Raw genomic sequence first — 18,705 nt, 5'->3', positions numbered from 1 at the left:
AGTCAATGAGGTGCTAAGAGCCCAGCTACACCATTGATTCGAGTGCTCACTGAACTGTATTTCTTTATTTGCTTTCAGTAGCAGGCAGGTCCCATAGAGAGGAGTCTGGCAACTTTGGATACATCAACAGCCTTAATTCACCTTCAAAGAGTACTGCTTAGAGGGCACTCTAAGGCATGGCTGTGCAACTGGGGCCCAGCAAGCCCCAATCATCTACTGCACCACAGAAGAAATGCAATTGACATCAACAACGCTATTTATTAGATCATGTCCCTCTTATTTGTCAATACCGAATCAAGTTACATTTGTTTCATTTGTTTACAATAGTTAAGCATCATCAAAATAAAAAATTAACACCTCGGGGACCAGGGTTTTCTTCATGTGGTGAGCTGCTATCTAATAGGAGAAGAAGCCCTGTTGTAAATAACAGACAGACAGGATTTCTGTAAGGAGAAAGCTTCACACACTATGTATTTTGATCATGCCAAAAGCAAAATCAATTTTTGAACACTGTGTTCAACCTCGTGGTATGAAGAAGAAAGGCCCTAAGTATTGCTATGCTGCTGCTCCCATCACTCCTGCACCTTGCCACGAACCCCACCAGCTTACTTCCTCCCAGTTCAAAGCCTATTTCCTCCAAGAAGCCACCCTGAGCACTGGGATCCCTAACCAACCTTTGCTTCCTCTCTATCATTTCATGATTCACTTGTGCTTGGTATGATGTTATGTCACCAGTTTACTGTTCATGCGTTTCTTCCTTTTCCCAGTACCTGAACTCTGCTCATCTTGGGGATAAAAGTCCTAAGTTACGTTACCTAATATGTTTCTCATAGAGCTTGTTCACAATACACATAGCACCTAGCAGGTGTTCAATAAACAGAAGCTGACTGATGTTACTGGAATTCTCATCCAATTTATGAAAATCTTTCTCTTTAATCATTTGAAATGTACTTAAGCAACAACCCATTCCAAAAGTCCTAACTGGATTGGAATTTTTATTAATGAACTTTTAATTTCCAAGTACTCTGGGACCATTTAATGGCATAAGTTTAGACCAGTATGATTTTTTAGAAGTCAAACTAAATATCACTTTAGGCTTTTTTGTAAAGCCATTCAACCATTCCCTGTTTATCTTTTAACATAAAATGTGTTCCCACTTCAGGGCTCAACTTGACTAGAATATTCTGTCCTCTCATCTATTCATACCTTCCTCTTCCTGGTCATAGAATAGATTTTTGAAAAGCCTGGAAGTTGAGAGGTGAGTACTTCTTTACTGACAGATAAGGTAGACATCTGGAATTTAAAAACAGCTTTCATTTACATGCCATGTTCCTGTGGGACCTCTAGGTTCTTAGAAGAAAGAGACCTGAAACCAAGTTACACGGAGTTGATGGAGGACAGAACTTGCTTAACAAAAGAAGGAATGGGAAGACAAGCTGCTTGAGAAAAACTGGGCCCCCTCCTTTTTCTCATGCATGCACCAAATGACTGCCTGTAATATAAAAATAACCATTATTTGTTGAAATGAAATCAATAAATATTTCAATCAGTATACTTGTCACTGATCATTTCTATTAGTTCTCCTTCCACCATCTTGGTATAATTCTCTCATGTTTGACAACTCCCTGCCAAGAAATAGCATATTCATATAGTGAATCAAAAGGATCAAAAGTACAAATAACATTTACGAGTCTATGAGCAAATAAATAATATGTTCAGTGCATTACTCAACTTTGAATTTAATACCATCTTTAGCTGTAGTAACCTGGGTTTATTTTTTTAATAATTTTAGCCTGCTGGGGTCAAAAGGTATGTTTTAGGACCACACAACTCCTCTTCTGCCTTCTTGCTCTAGCAGAGCTTTTTTGAACTTAACCCCAGGATGAAATGCATTACATTTTCTTTATATTCTCTAAAAGCAGTTGACACTTCAAGTGACTTTGATGTTCAACAGCATTTGTTCAGATGTCTCTCTGACGTTGATGCACAGTGTTATAACATCTTTCAAACCCAAGTTTTTTACCAGCTAAAATTGTTTTCACATCATATGTATCAACAGACTTTAACACAAATCAATTCCATTTAAACCTTAAGAGAAAATGTTTTTTGATTTTGCTACCTTAGATATCTAAGATCTGCCCTCATACATGTGTCACAAAAAGGCCAAGAGCTAGAATACTGGAAGGGAGTCTTTTTGTTGGGGGGTTAGTAGCACTAATTGAAATTGAAATGACAAGGAATACAGAAACAAAAAGATTTTTCTGAGGACAAGCAAAATCTCCCAAACCTAAGGATGCCTCTCCAAAGGAATAATTGAAATGCAAGAAACTGTAAAACTGATTTTAGATGAAATAGTGAATCATCCTAGTCAGATCTTGCCACGTGCCACCCACTTATCAAGTCACTGCTATATACTCAAGTTTTTATTCCTTGCATTCTTTAATGATGATGTTTTTAATGATGGTTCTATATTTGGTTAACTGTAACCAAAATTTTTGACGAATAATCAAAAAGTACTCTTCAGTGGAATATGCATGGAGAAATCCATTAAGATTCTCTTTGTTGAATGACTACAGCAACCACATGCAGTGTTTGGTGTTGATGGCCCCACCATTTGGGTTCTACAAATTGCCAGTCACCTCTGCAACGTGTTCGGAACTTGAGAGGTGCAGAGCAAGTAGAATAAAAATGTATGATGCATGTGCTGGTTATCACTCATTACTTATCACTGGTTATCCCCTCCACCCTTCACCATTTTGCATTCTTCTCTGTGCCCTGGACAGGGCATGTGCATGAATCACATCAATGGGGTCACTTGTCATCTGGTTTCTGGATGCGCATGGCCAATAAGGTCATCAGCAAGAGGTGAAATGGTAAGGGGAAAGTGTGATGAGTATTTCCTGTGGGCTCACTGCAGGCAAGCTCCACACAGCTCTGGCAGGCAGTCCTCTCCATGCTGCTCCCTCTGCCTCTGGGTTTAAGAAACTACTACATTCACTCCCCATTTTGGGCCTAGAGAAGATACGCTGTTACTAACCAGGACACTGCTTCATCGTTTCCTTCTACCTTCTCCACACATACTTGTAGAGTTCTTTATTACTCTAAGTTAACCCAACTTGAGATTCCATCTGATTCCCCAGGAGAACATCAAAGTTCAATGCCTGTCATTAAGGAGTTCCCCATTTGGTGGGGAAGAAAAACCATAATACATTAAGAGCATGATACAATCAAATATAATGCAAGAGAATTTCAAAATCAAATATTAAATTATGAAGTCTGCAGAAATGTTACTGGGATTAAGATAAATCAGAGACTATTTGGGAAGCTAAAAAGCTGGACTGAGAAGACTTCCAAAAATGCAACCTTCAAATGGAGTGAAGAGACGGAATATTTGTATAGCAGAAAGAGTACATCTTTCTGTTCATCACACACAAAAAATTGGTAATTATGTGAGGTGACAGAAGTGTTAATTAACTTTATCGTGGCAATTATTTCACAATATATACATTGTAAACCTAAAACTTTTACAGTATTATATGTCAATTCTACCTCAATAAAGCTGGGGGTGGGGAGAAGAGAAGGGAGAGTCTCTGGTGGGAGAGTGACTTTGGCAGAAGCACAAAAGTATAAACAATAATACAATGTGGGAACACAGTCACCAGGGCACTTAACTGGTTCACACAGTTTCCCAAACCTCCAGTGGGGAGGTAAAGTTATGATTAATACTGGCATGAACTGTCCAATCTGGACTAGACAACATATGAGTGAATTCTACCCACAGGAATCAAGGCTCCTCAGGGAAGCTGAGGGGAGCGTCTGCAGTTCCTGACATAGTGACACTTTGGGGTGGGCTCAGTTATCAGCTACCCTAGTACCCAGAAGAAAAAACTGAGGCACAAAATAATTTGGTTTATATATAAAAAAAAAGCCTCTGGTCAAATGCTCTTCTGAATTCTCGTCACATCAGACATCTGTGCAGTCTGAATGGATGGTGTGTGTCTTGTACATAACATAGGAGCCCCTGTTACATCACACCTTCAGAAGTAGTGGCAGTGGAGAAAGAGCCACGTGCTGTTGCCCATGGGACCGCCATAACAAGCGTGTCATTGGTGCTAAGATTCTCTCAACCTACCTTCTGCTTTCAGTGTGGTCTGGTATACACCAGAAACTCTGAGCTTCTGGTTTCTGACATGTACTTTCGACAGTACCTAACTTCTCTGAGATTCTGATGCCACTTAGTAAAATAGAAATAGCCATTCCTGCCCTTCCTGGGCGCTCAAATTGGTGTGAGGAACAACTTAGGTAACACCCACAAAAGCACGAGATAAGCTGAACTGAAGGTAATTCAAGTGAGACATGTTACTTAGGAGGATGGAGATGGTGGGAATGGCAAGCCAAAAACATCTCTCTTATAAATTCTTAGCAACATAGAAGTATCATTTTGATATTCATCCATCAAATGATTTAACAGCACATGAAAGGATTCAAATGTCTTGAATCCATGGTTCCTCCCAATCTGCATCAGGGCAAATACTATTATGATACTGTATTAAAATACAGGCATACCTCATTTTATTGCTCTTCACTTTATTGTGCCTGTTTTACAAATTGAAGATTTGTGGCAACCCTGTGTCCAGCAAATCTGTCAGTGCCATTTTTTTCCAACATCATTTGCTCACTTCATGTCTTTGTGTTACATTTTGGTAATTTTTGCAATATTTCAAACTTTTTCATTATTGTTACATGTCTTATGGTAGTCACTGCTCTTTGATGTGACTATTGTAATTGTTTGGGGATGCAAACAAAATATGTCTATGTAAGATAGCAATCTTAATCAATAAACATGCATGTTCTGACTGCTCCACTGACCTGCTGTTCCCCTATCTCTCTCCCTTCTCCTCAGGCCTCCCTGTTCCATGAGACACAATAATACTGAAATTAGTCCTATCAATAACCCTACAATAGCCTCTAGTGTTCAAATAAAACAGGAGTTGCATGTCTCTCCCTTAAAATCAAAAGCTAGAAATGATTAAACTTAGTGAGGAAGACACGTTGAAAGCTGAGATAGGCATAAAGCTAGGCATCTTGCACCGGTTCGTCAAGCTGTGGATTCAAAAGAAAAGTTCTTGAAGGAAATGAAAAATGAACACACGAATAAGAAAGCAAAACAGCCTTATTGCTGAGATGGGGAGAGTTTGAGTGGTGTGCATGAAGCTCACACCGGCCACAATATTTCTTTATGCCAAAGCCTAATCCAGAGCAAGGCCCTAACTCTCTTCAGTTCTGTGAAGGCTGAACAAGGTAAGGAAGCTGCAGAAGAAAGTGTGAAGCTACCAGAGGTTGGTCCGTGGTGTTTAAGGAAAGAAGCCGTCTCCGTAACATCAAAGTGCGGGTGAAGCAGCAAGTGCTGATGTAGAAGCTGCCGCAAGAAGATCTGGCTGAGATCATTAATGAAGGTGGATCCACTGAACAGCAAATTTGCAATGCAGACACAACAGTATTTGATGGAAGAAGATGCCATCTAGGACTTTCATAGCTGGAGAGTAGAAGTCAATGCCTGCTTCAAAGGACAGGCTGACTCTCTTGTTAGGGGCTAATGCAACTGGTGACTTCAAGTTGAAGCCTCAGTTCACTGACCATTCTGAAAATCCTAGGTCCCCTAAGAAATATGCTAAATCTACTCTGCCTGTGTTCTATATATGAAACATATGAAACAGTAAAAGCCTGGATGCTAGCACACTTATTTACAATGTGGTTTACTGAATATTTTAAGTCCACTGTTGAGGCTACTGCTCAGAAAAAGAGATGCCTTTCAAAATACAACTGCTCATTCACAATACATCTGATCACCAGGAGCTCTGATGGAAATGGACAACGAGATTAATGTTGTTTTCATGCCTACCACAACATCCATTCTGCAGCCCCTGTATCGAGGAGCCATTTCAACTTTCAAGTCTAATTATTTAAGAACTTCATTTCATAAGGCTATAGCTGCCAGACACAATGATTCCTCTGATGGACCTAGGCAAAGTAGGATTCATCATCTAGGACTTTCTGGGAAGGATTCACCCTCCTAGATGCCATTAAGAACATTCATGATTCATGGGAAGAGGTGAAAATATCAACATTCACAGGAGTTTGAAAGAAGTTGACTCCAACCCTCTTGGATGACTTTGAGGGATTCAAGACAGCAGTGGAAAAACTTACTACAGATGTGGTGGAAATAGTAAGAGAACTGAAATTAGAAGTGGAGCTTGAAGATGTGTCTGAATGGCTGCCATCTCATGATAAAACTTGAAGGGATGAGGAGTTGTTTATTGATGAGCAAAGAGAGTAGTTTTTTGAAATGGAATCTACTCCTGGTGAAGACGCTGTGAATACTGTTGAAATGACAACAAAGGATTTAGAATATCACATAAACTTAGTTGATAGAGCAGCAGCAGGATTTAAGAGAATTAGTTCTAATTTTGAAAGAAGTTCCACTATGGGTAAAATGCTATCAAACAGCAATTCATACTGCATAGAAATTGTTTGTCAAAGGAAGTCAACCAATGTTGTAAATTTCATTGTTATCTTATTTTAAGAAATCACCACATCCACTGTAATACTCAGCAACTGTCACCCTGATCAGCCAGTAGCCATCAATATCAACAAGAAGACCCTCCACCAATCAAATGATTATGTATAACTTGCTGAAAGTTCAGCACTTTTTAAATTAAGGTACCATTGATATACACACTTATGAAGGTTTCAAAAGAAAACTGTGGGTATTACATTCACCCTTATTTTCAAGTCCCCCCTATACCTCATTCCAGTCACTGTGCATCAGTGTAGTAAGATGCCACAGAGTCACTATTTGTCTTCTCTGAGCTACACTGTCTTCCCAGTGACCCACACACACCATGTGCACTAATCATGATACCGCACAATCCCCTTCTCCCTCCCTCCCCTTTGGTAACTACTAGTCCCTTCTTGGAGTCTGTGAATCTGCTGCTATTTTGTTCCCTCAGTTTTGGAAAGCTCACCATTTTTAAGCAATATTTTTAAATTAAGGTATGTATATTTTTTAGACATAATGCTATTGCACATTTAATAGACTACAGTAGAGTGCAAACATAACTTTAGTATGCACAAGGAAACAAAAGAAAGTCACTGACTCACTTTATTGCAACATTTGCTTTATTGCAGTGGTCTGGAACCAAACCTGCAGTATCTCTGAGGTCTGCCTGTGTAATCTTGGCTTTTGTGCATTGCTTCATACTTCTTCTCAGATTATCTAAAACAACAGCTCCTGTACTTTTGAAAAACCTCTCTGTCATTTATTTCATACAAGCTTCTGAAGACAACTCAGGCATGTAAAAATGTTTGAGTCAAGTCCCTCGAGTTTGCAAAGGCAATGTCTGTTGGAAGGTGTCAGTGCATCACATCATGAAAATTCCCCTGGTCTACTGTGGAAATTCAGAAGAGTGACCCTGACTATGACCTTCTTCTGTGCTGCATATAATTTTAAAAACAGTTTTAAGACCTGTGGAAAGAAATGACCAAAAGAGGGGGTGTGCCTCTCCCATCACATTAGTTCTTAGGGATGGGAGAGTCTACTATGAAATGAATGAGACAGGGACAAAGAGAAACAAAAGAGAAAGACAGGGATAGGATTAAAAAGGTTTTGATGTTCAAAAGCAAAACTCAAAAATAATGCTTATCAGAGCAGCACTGTATTTACCTAGCATTAACTGGTTAACTATTAGTTATATCATAAAGAGACATTAACCAAATGAATGATGCTCTACTTTATGTTATAAACATTATTCACAGAATGGCTTTTACGCAAAAATATTTGTGGGTCACTCTTGAAAAAAGTGAGTACCCACATTTCATATCAGGTGGTGCATACTCTGCTATGAGAAATCAGAAGGTATTTTCTTTATAAAAGATTGCCTTTATGGCAATTTTTCAAGCCAACAGTTAAGTTACAGCCTCTTCTATTACACCTTCTATTGCAGCAGCTCTTTTATTCCAGAATTCTGGCCATACATTTTATTGCAGTAATAAAGTAATAAGAACCTAATCTCTTTTGAAAGGGTTTGCAGAAAGGATGAGTACAAAATTGGCACAGGAGAGAGTTTTTGACCTTTCCCTAGTAAAGTACAGACAGAGTAGGTCAGAGACGATCTGATTTTTTTCCTAACTTGTCTTTATTCCAGCATGTCCTGCATATTATGCAGAGATCTCTAATATTCATATTATTTCAGACAAATAAGACATGGTTCATACAATGTCTGAGTCGATTCCACAAGGTTGCTACATAAGTACTGAATGTTCAGAATGAACTTTCAGTCTCCACAGGACTCCTCAGCTGGATGTCCACAAGGCTGGAGCTTATGGCGCTCCACAGCTCATGATAATTCTTTTGATGAAAGAGAATACAGAAAAAGCTCTAAAAAGGAGCTTTTTAGAGACCTCAGAAGACCTCTGCCTTTGAGCGAAGGACAGGACACAAATATAAGGCAATAGAATATAGTAGTTCTCCTGGCTCCCCATGACCCCAACCAGACCCTGTTTCTACCAACCAGTTGACCAAATCTATAACCACTGGGTTATCTGATTATAGTCCCGTTATCTCCATTCCTGTAGTATCTTAACCAACCAAATGCCAGGACATTGATTATTTGGGGACCTAAAAAGTTTTCCTCTTTAGTAGAAGCCCTAATCTGATGTTGGAAGTTGAGTCCCATAGTCATTAAGAGCTGATTCTGGAACCAGAGTCAAACCCTGCGTCTGTGTCATTAATAGCTGTGCAATCTTAGAGAAGTCATTTAAACTCCAAGCTTTTGTTTCCTTATCTAGAAATTGATGGGCATAATTATATGGTTGTTTTGTATAAACCTACATAAAATGCTTAATGTAGTGACTGTCATGTGCTAAATGCTCAATATTTGATGATGACGATGAAGACGACGATTGGAGGTAGCAAAACCCACCTTAAGAACCCATCCCGAAACTTCTGATAGAAGATGGTACAGTAGAAGCACCTTTACTTTCCACCTCTCTCTGAAAACCCCAAAACAGAATAAATGAAAAAACACCATCTACCTGAACCTAAGAAACAGCAAAACCCAACCCACAGTTCATATACTACATCTGCCAAAATTCAATGAATTGTGGACTTAAATTAAGAAGGATGCTGGAAGCCAAAATTCACTTCTGCTCTTGAGCAGTGTGAAAAGGTCCCAGAAGTTACAGGATCTTGAGAGACTGAATTCCAACTCCTATACTTGGACCAATGAAGAATGTGCAAATGGCTGGGCTATGAGGGAACCAGGGATCCAGGTCCAAGTTACAAAATGTGACAGGAAGTGAGTGATGAAGGGATCGCATGACTCCACTATAAGCATTATTTTCTGCCCAAAAGTCTAAATCAAAAGAAGACCAGAAGGAAAGGAAAAACTCCACTTGTTCTGCAACAAACTCTTATAAACCAAGATGAATAAATACTAAGTGACAGAATCAAAGACTTATGAGCTCACAGGCTCCACTTTGGTCCATGTCTATTTCCCATATTGCTTCTGAGCTCTCTAAGGAGAGACATGCTTCCAAACAGACACAAACAGATATGGTGAAAAAGTACCCTTTAGAATTATATAAATAATATTGCATGGCACATACTTGTAATATTAAAAATCTATTGTCTATTTAAAATTAAAATTTAAACTGATGTCTTACATTTTTGTTTGCTAAACGTGATTATACTCTACCCACAGGTAAAAAAGTAGCAGTAAGTTCCACAGGGCCTCTACGCATAGACATTATAAAAACATGGGGGGAATTAACATAGCAAGCAAAAGGAATGAAAGATGTACTTCAGATGCATTATCCCCATGAAAAAGAAAAGTTCAGATAAGCATCTTTATGATCTCAAAGAAAGTAAAGGAAAATGGACTATTACAAGAAATAGCTCAAGTAATAAAACAGCAGGAGATGAACAGTGATTTGGCACAAGTGAGGAAAAGAACTGAAGATGCTAATAAAGCTACTTCAAAATAGAAACAATGACAACTAAAATACATTCTGCTGAGAAAGAGTCAACAATCCGGAAGAGAGGCATAGGAAAACACCGCCAAGTCCAAAAGATGAAGGCAAGTGAGTGACGATCGGAAGGAAGAGAAGTAAGGGAAATCCAAAGGCCTGTGGCTGCTGCTGCTGCTGCAGACAATCATTCCCATGTATACCAGAAAGAGAACAGAGTAAAATAATAGAAAACAATCTAAAATAAAATCTTAATTCTCCAATCATTTCAACAAAATGGATTCTGGAAGAAAGTCATTAAAATAATCAATATGAAGGGATAACCTGGTGAAATTACTTAATTTCAAGGATAAGAAAAGAACCCTATAAGCAAATCATCTACAACTGGGAGAAACCAGATGATATGTCCCTCTACTTCCAGGAGACACTGGAATATGTCTAGAGAGTCATGATGGGAAAAAATGTAATCTGATATTATACCTATTTAAGAACAGAACAGGAAAATATTTATCGCACTTGTTGGATTCTGGAAATATAGCCTCAAGGCTAAAATTCCAGGAATCAAGAGAGGAATCAAAAAAACCATGGCATGAAACTCTAATGATGAACAATGAGTCAATTTAAATACAGAACTAACATTAAACAACTGATTTCCCATCTATAAAATAGTGGTTGCCAAAATGAGCTTTAATGCCTCTCCTAGTTCTAAATCTTTCAAGTTTCATAATTAGAACCTTACAATTCTTGGATCTTAGCTTTTAAAATGCAGTGTTATCATTATTCACTTACTCATTTAATGCTGAATCACAGTTTTAACAAATGTATTTTCAACACGAGGCACTGTGCCTGCCATTTGGGATAAAAGAAAGTAAAATGTTGATTAAGGAACTCATTGTATACATATACACACTAATTCTGGAGACAGATATAAATAATTACAATTATTTATATTTATACAATATAATAAATACTATGGATACCCGGAATAATTGTCACAAACCAGTACTTCCTGGGAAAAGTAGGAGAGGACATTTAAGTTGGAGCAGGAGTTTTCCAGGTAAATGAAATAGTACATAAAGGCAGAGAGGTAAGAAAGAGCATTGCATACTTGGGAAATTTTTGTCAAAATATTTGTCAAAATATTCAATTTTGTCAAAATGCTAGAATGTAGAACATAAAATTAGTAGTGACAGATGAAAATGGTGAGATAGGATAGGGTGAGATAGTAAAAGGCCTGTTTAATCAGGTTAAATGGAGGATCCACTGGGAAACGTTTCTAGATGAGTGTTGATTACAACTAATGGACTGAATGTCAAGTAGATAAAAAGTCAGAATCATTCTTGCTAAATGTAGAATTGCTCCCCTGGGGAAATACAATCTGTTTTCTAAAGACTTACTAGGTAAAATTATTTCAAGAAAGTACTATGGGGAAAAAATAAAAGCTGCCAATGAAAAAATATATATATAACAATTTTGACAAAAACAGAGACTTGAAAAAGCATTTGTACATTCCTGCTTCTTTTGGAGCCCTGCCTGTACTATGAGAACATGCCTGGGCTAGAATGTCGGAGAAATGGCAGAAAAATATGGAGGAAAGTCTAATTATGTCAGCCAAAGCCATCCTAGACTAGCCATCCCCAAGACCAAGCCTGTAGTTAAAGTGGGTGGGTACTACTATAGGGCATGGATATAGGGAAGCTTGAAAAATTTGGGCCTGTAATTAATCTCCAAATAAAAAAGAACAAAATTGAATTTGACTGTTTACGTGTGAGTTATATGTTTAATGTAAGAACATAACCAATTTACTTTAATGACTCAAGAATTCAATCTCAACTCTAACTTTTAGAAAGAGAAAATACCGACCTATTTGGCTCGGATAGTATTGTTTCTGTTTCCAGGCCCCTACAATCATGTTTAATTCCTTTTTTTAAGAAAATTCTTAGCCTTTCTTTCTCATCATCACTGTACCATTTCATCTTTTAGTACAGTGTATACCTACACATCTTATTCTCATCTATTAATAAATGCATTGCACACTAAGCCATGTTATATTATGTAAAATAGCCCATGCAATGCTCACAACAGCCTCAAGACATAGGTAGTATCACTGGTCCCATTTGCAGAGGAAAAAACTATGTTTCAGTAAGATCAAACTTGGCCAAGTAGGTTACAAAACACAAAGAGGCAGACCTTGAATTCGAACTCAGGTCTGAACCTCTGAACAAAACTCTGCAGCCCTAAGGACTACTGCTCCATTTCCACACCTATACCATGAAATGTTGGTCAGGTCAAGCATATTCGGTGATCTAAAATCCCATCAAGCATTTCTTCTTTCTCAAATGGTTCCCATATGTCGGTGTCCAACCCTTCTGACTCTTATTAAATAAAATAACAAATGAGCATGTTTATAACTGAAAGCATTTGAGAATAAGGATGAAATGGAAACAAACTTTGTATCTGCAAATATCCACAGTCAGTCCCAAGATGTTTCTAAAATATGACTGCGGGTAAAAATGAAGACATGATAAACACCTAGGAGACTTGACCAACTTAAAAAAAAAATCACTCTACTGAAAAAAGAAGTTCCATGATTAGAATTACAGAATTTACTCAAGACACAAACTATTCTCAGAATTTTATACATGTAAAAGAGAACATCAAAATACAGAACTTTGTGTATATTTTCCTTTGCAGTGAATATGTGAATTACAGATTTTTTAAATGCCGTATATCAATGAATAAACGTGACTGCCATACAGATTTGCCATGTTTGATGTGGCTAGGTCATATAGTCTGTATGGCCTAACAGAACCCTGCATTGCTTTGTTATCATCCCTCACTTTTGTATAGAGAGATGCCCTTGTTTTCATCAGTTGGCAGCAACCTTATCCTGAAGGTCTCAGTGTCCTTCAATCAAAACATCGTGTGAACTCTGTTTTCTTGAGTCATCTTTGATTAGGAATTAATTTGAATTTTCTATGACCGTTATCAAAAGGACAATTTTTCCTTTCAGTGAGATTAGTGTTCTCAAATGAAATGTGCTGGCTTAAAGACACAATAATACTTCAGTTCACAACCCTAGACCTTGGTACACAAGCATGCAGAACTTAATTCTTAGGAACTGTGTGATACCTGCATAAAGAGAAACATGAATCGGGCTCTAACAAGGTAGCAAAACAATTTAATAATAAAAGAAAAACTTTTGTGCTGCTTCTGCCCTCCCCCCTCTCATTGCTACATTAGCTGTGTTGTTGCCTCCCAGGGACTCTGGGTAGTTCATTGTTTGTGGCAAGGTTGCTGTCAGATTTTGCGATTGAATTTAGATGGATTAGGTATTAAGCAACATAAAGTTCTTCGAAAAACAGAGCATGATCTTTGCACTCTTGGGAGAATATAGGCAGAACCCTGTAATCGCTTGCTAATTACCCCAAGTAAAGTAATTTGTTTTATCTGTCTGCCATTTGGTTTCCTGCAAAGTGCAAGGAAAAAAAAGAAAACTATTGCGGGATTTTGCTCAAACTAATTACTACTATTTTATCATGAAGATTGTTCAAGCGTAATCCTCTTTCCTTGGCTTGCTTTCTCCTTGAATTTTAAGTCTCATGGTAAGCCAAGAAGTAGTTTAAACATCCTAGAGTGTAATAGATACTCCTGATTTTTAGCCTCCCACTATAATAATGTGCAATGATACCTCAGTACTCTAAGTCAACAGCTGCTAACAAGTATAGTATATGGCTTTTCCTGGTAGAAGGTTATGTAATGAATAGTAGGCCAATATCAAAAGGAATCTTGCTAGAATTCATAATGACAGAGAATTTATAAATGTTGAAATATTAAAAAGGTCTCATATATATAATTTCATAGAATCTTTCCAATCATCATTTGAATATGGTAGATTAGATTACTGTTCAGAAAGTATTCACTCCCTACCCCATCCCACATCATAGAAAGACCAATTTCTCAAACCACTGATACTCAGCTCAAGACTTGGTCAGTGGGTTACTAGCAGACATGAGAAAACCAATGGCCTGAAATGCGCGTGCACAACTCGGCTTTTGTCATTGCCATGAGAAGAACGTGTCCTGGGAAGCTGGTCTCAGAAGAATGAGGGACATACAGAGCAGACCTGGACCTATAGAACATAGAGCCTGGAGGCAGGTCCAGCTGAGCCCAGCCTAGATCATCTTCATTCAGGCCAAGCTGCTGACCTGTAAGCCAGAATGTGCATTGTCATAAGCCTTGGAAATACTGTAGTTGGTTGTTATACAACAAAAACTGACTGATACACCTGGTATCATTATTCCTACTTGCAAAAAAAAGACTCAGAGAAGTAAAGTAACATGTTCAGTTTCCCAGAAATTATATAACACATAGTTGTAATTGCCTATCTGAAAAGTACAAGGTCAGTGACAATTATAAGGCTGTGTGTGATATGTGTCTGATGCCAATAAAGATAAATCTACATGTCGCTATATGAAAAATAACATATATAAAGCCTGTTTTCCTGTTTGTCTTATCTATTCAGGATGAGTTCTAAACACTAATGGCTTTAAGAATGGATACTGACAGTTTCAGTCACAATATTAATGAGGTATATTGGCTAATAGAAACCCTGAAGTTTTCTTTTCTTTATCGAGTCCATTAAGATGAAATCCAGCTCTGGGAGTATTCTCTCATTTGAATGGCTGGTATGGTTTCCTTGATTGAAATGACTGCTCTGTTGAGTTGAATGAATGGCACTGCTAAAAAGTACACTGTCAAATATTGATAGCTAATTAGATGGATTTGATCATAATAGTCAACTGCACTCACAGAAAAAAAGAAGAGCTATTAAAGATCTTGACAAGAAAATAAACTGAGCCCTAGAACCTCACTGTTTATTCAAAGCTCATTTCTAAGTTTAGCACTCAAAGTAGGAAGATTTATTTTTTACCAAAGCAGTGAAGGATAAACCCAAGGGATTATGTACATATTTTAAGAAAAATCAGTACTATGTCTATCATAGAATTCCTAGGATTCTTGACCAACCAGCTTTTTAGAAGCTGTGGATTCTCCTAATTGGTCAGGCTGTTAAATATTGTCAAGAACCTGACAAAGTTTTTCTAATCATTAAGTGGCCCAAGGATAAAGAAAGAAACACTGACACTTGAGACTAAATAAAAAATTGTGGAAAACCTTTAGGCCTCGATGAACAAAGATGACCATATTGAGTGAAGATTAAGGGACCAATGCAAAGATAAAGGGTAAAAATTGAGCACAAATTGGAAATAAGCTGAATTCATCTGAACATAAGAGGGAGAAACAGGACAACTGAAGAACTTCCGTGATTTCAGGATGAAATTACCACAGTGCATTAGGTGGAAGGCCAGCCCAAAACTGAAATTAACAAGTACCAGGGGTAGCATTGAGGACCGGCCAGGAGCAGGGAAGCCAGTCCAGCAGTATGGGAATGCTGGTGGGAATTCCAGTGGGAAAAGGGGGCTGGTGGCTATGGAGACTATCTCATAAATTTCTGTTCCCATAAAATTTGACTCTAGTTAGCATAAATAACAATAGCTGAGTAGCTCTTACTCTGCCTACTACACTAGACTGAGAGCAAGTACAAGCAGCAATGCCAAAAACTTTATTGACTCACAAAGACATTGAGATGACTCAGGTTGACCCTGCGGCCTCCTTGCACACAGATTCACAAATTACTCTTGGCAAGTGTTCACGGGTTCTTTAGCTAATCTGTAAGATTCTTTTCAACATTCATTTATTACATTGTTTCTCTTTATTCTGTGAACTCTGCTGTAAGCTGACACCATCTCTAAAGGATAAGCAGAGAAATGGAAACAATTCCATTTAACAACAATGTGATGAGAATAAAAGTAATGACATGAACTACCATAAGTTGAATGTTAGAATGCTCCATGAACATTGCTTTACAGTCAAGGAAGAGCAAAATACAGTCCTTGCCCTCAGAAAGCTTACAGCCTACCAGGGAGACTCTAATGATAATAATTTATTAAGTAGTTACTATACGTCATTCATTGTTTTAAATGCTTTACTATGTGAATAACTGTGTCATCCTGATAAAAGAACCCCTATGAGATGGGAGCCATTATTGTCCCCATTTAATAGTTGAGGAAAGTGGAACCCATAGAGGTGTAAGTAACGTGCCTTAGTTCACACAACCAACAAGTCATAGAGTCTGGCTTCACAACCTATGCTCTTAGCCATGCTCCATGCTACACTGCTCTTTGTAATGTCATAAATGGCTATCAAACAACATATAATGCCAAGAATGGGGGCATTCTTTCCAACTGAGAGACACTAGCACTTGAGACAAATTTAAAAGAGTCAAATTTAAGTCAGTCCACTTAGTCACTATTAACTAATGTCAAAAAGAGAGGTGACCAAAATTATAGTTGGACATTTTTTCAAATTCATATATCACCCCCCTGTGCCTTCAAGGTACCAAACACCTAATAATATATTAGAAGAAAGTTCTTGGATTATAGAAAAATAGACTGGAAAAGTTTTCTCTGGCCTTTTAAAAAATCAGGACATCAGTCTTTCAGAGCATAGCAACCACATACATTATTCATCTACTTCAACATACTAACACCAATAATGATTAAATGTATAACATATTCTGCATAATGGATTAGACCAAGAGGCAGCAATTACAGCCTATGAGCCACATCCAGCCCATAGCATATTTTTCCAAATAAAGTTTTACTGGAATGTAGCCATCCTCATGTGCTAATGAATTGCATATGGTTATTTTTGCATGGCAGTGGCAGAGTAGAGAATTGCACCTTATGGCCTGCAAAGCTAATATATTAACTATGTGTCCCTCCACAGAAAATGTTTTCTGACTGCTGGATTATAAGAGGATTTTAGAATGATCTCCCAGTTGCATGAAAATTTTGTCCTACCCTTATCAAAAAATCTCTCTGTGACTGTTCAAAGGCTTCTGTAATATTCAAAAACAATGCTAATAGCTGCAATACCACCTTTTCCCAAGTAATGAAAAAACCTAACCAATCTAGACTCATAGTCTGTTTCTTCAGACTTAGTTTTTTCAAAACTGTTCTAAGTTACTGATGCCAAAAGGGTTATTCATCATCTTAAAAGTAGTAAGTATACACAAGTAGAAGGGACTCACTCTCTTGAGACCTATAGTATTCACACTCTGGCATGGGCAACTTGGGTACAAATAGGTGGCATGATAGGATGAGCAAATATATCCAAGAAGGACATAACAAATTTACTCAGTGGGCTGTTTTCACAATGTTATTGTCATGGTCCCTTCTGGAAACGTGGGCTCCAGATGAGATGATGGAATAAGCATATTCACATTAATGTACTTAAAACAAATCAGGTTCCTTTTCCTAGCTTTCCAAAAGAAAGATTCAACAGTTAACTTTTGATGTTCTTTTTTTTCCAACACCCCTTTCAAAATTTCTCTCACATCCCATCTGCCTCTCCTCATTGTCACCAGTCTAGCCAGTATTCTTCCAGGCTCGTTCCTCTGCAAACCAAACACTGTGGACTGAAGGACTGTGTCCCCCACAAAATTCATATGTTGAAACTCTAACCCCCATGTGACTGTATTTGGAGATGGGGGCCTGTGAGGAAGTAATTAAGGTCAATGAGGTTATAAGGGTGGAGCCCTAATCTGATAGATCCCCCACAGGAGACCATTATAGAAGAACACCCATAAGGCTGTCTTCTGCAACCCAGGAAGAGAGCTCTCACCAGGAACCAATCAGCCATCATCTTGACCATGGACATCTAACTTCCCAAACAGTAAGAAAAATTAATTTCTGTTGTTTAAGCCACAGAGAATGTGGTGTTTCATTATAGTGGTCTGTGCAGACTAATTCACCAAGCCTAGACTTCCCTAGAGATTAGCTTTCAAAGGTAGCACTTTAGGGTGACATGTCCTCCTTAACAACATAATTTGCTGATGTGCTTGTCTGTTCTTGGGTGAATACAATGCTGTTTGAATTACAGCTCTTAGCCGGCATCCAAGGTTTTCTACAATCCCAGTGCTTCTAACTTTATTTCTAAACACTACCAACGTTTAGGTGTTTTGGTCACTATGCTTGAATACACCTTGCTCATCTCCACAACTCTGCTTGCCCTGAACTGTCAGGAATATCCTCATCTTTTTTGTCTATGTAAAAAACTGTCCTTCTTCCTTAAAACCTTAGTCCACCAGGGCAGCCTACACTGACTTATTCCTCTGAATCAAACCTACTACTTACATTAATCGTTTTGTACTAAATATATACAAATTGAAATAAACCAAGTATGTCTTCAAATATTTTTTCAATCTACCAGCAATTCTTAATTACAACACGAAATACAAAAATAAAGAAATAGAGTTGAATTTTTCTACGGTAACAACAAAACTAATTTACCTAGAAATATCTCACCCAAAATATATAGAATCTATAGAATAAATGAGTAACAGAAAAACTCTGTGAGAGCATATTTTTATATGAAAACTGAAAATATATATGTATTATAATAAAGATGTATTTCATATATATGCCAACTGTTTCCAAGTTAACTTGTAGCAATAAAACGGTTTGAGAATCCCAATATTGGAATCTTGACAAAGATTAGCACAAAATTGAGCAATCATAGAAGAGCTTAAAATGGCTAACAAAATTTGGGTGAAAG

Source organism: Manis pentadactyla, chromosome X, assembly GCF_030020395.1.
Source record: "Manis pentadactyla isolate mManPen7 chromosome X, mManPen7.hap1, whole genome shotgun sequence".
NCBI classification, from domain to species: Eukaryota; Metazoa; Chordata; class Mammalia; order Pholidota; family Manidae; genus Manis; species Manis pentadactyla.
This window is presented reverse-complemented; position numbering follows the sequence as displayed.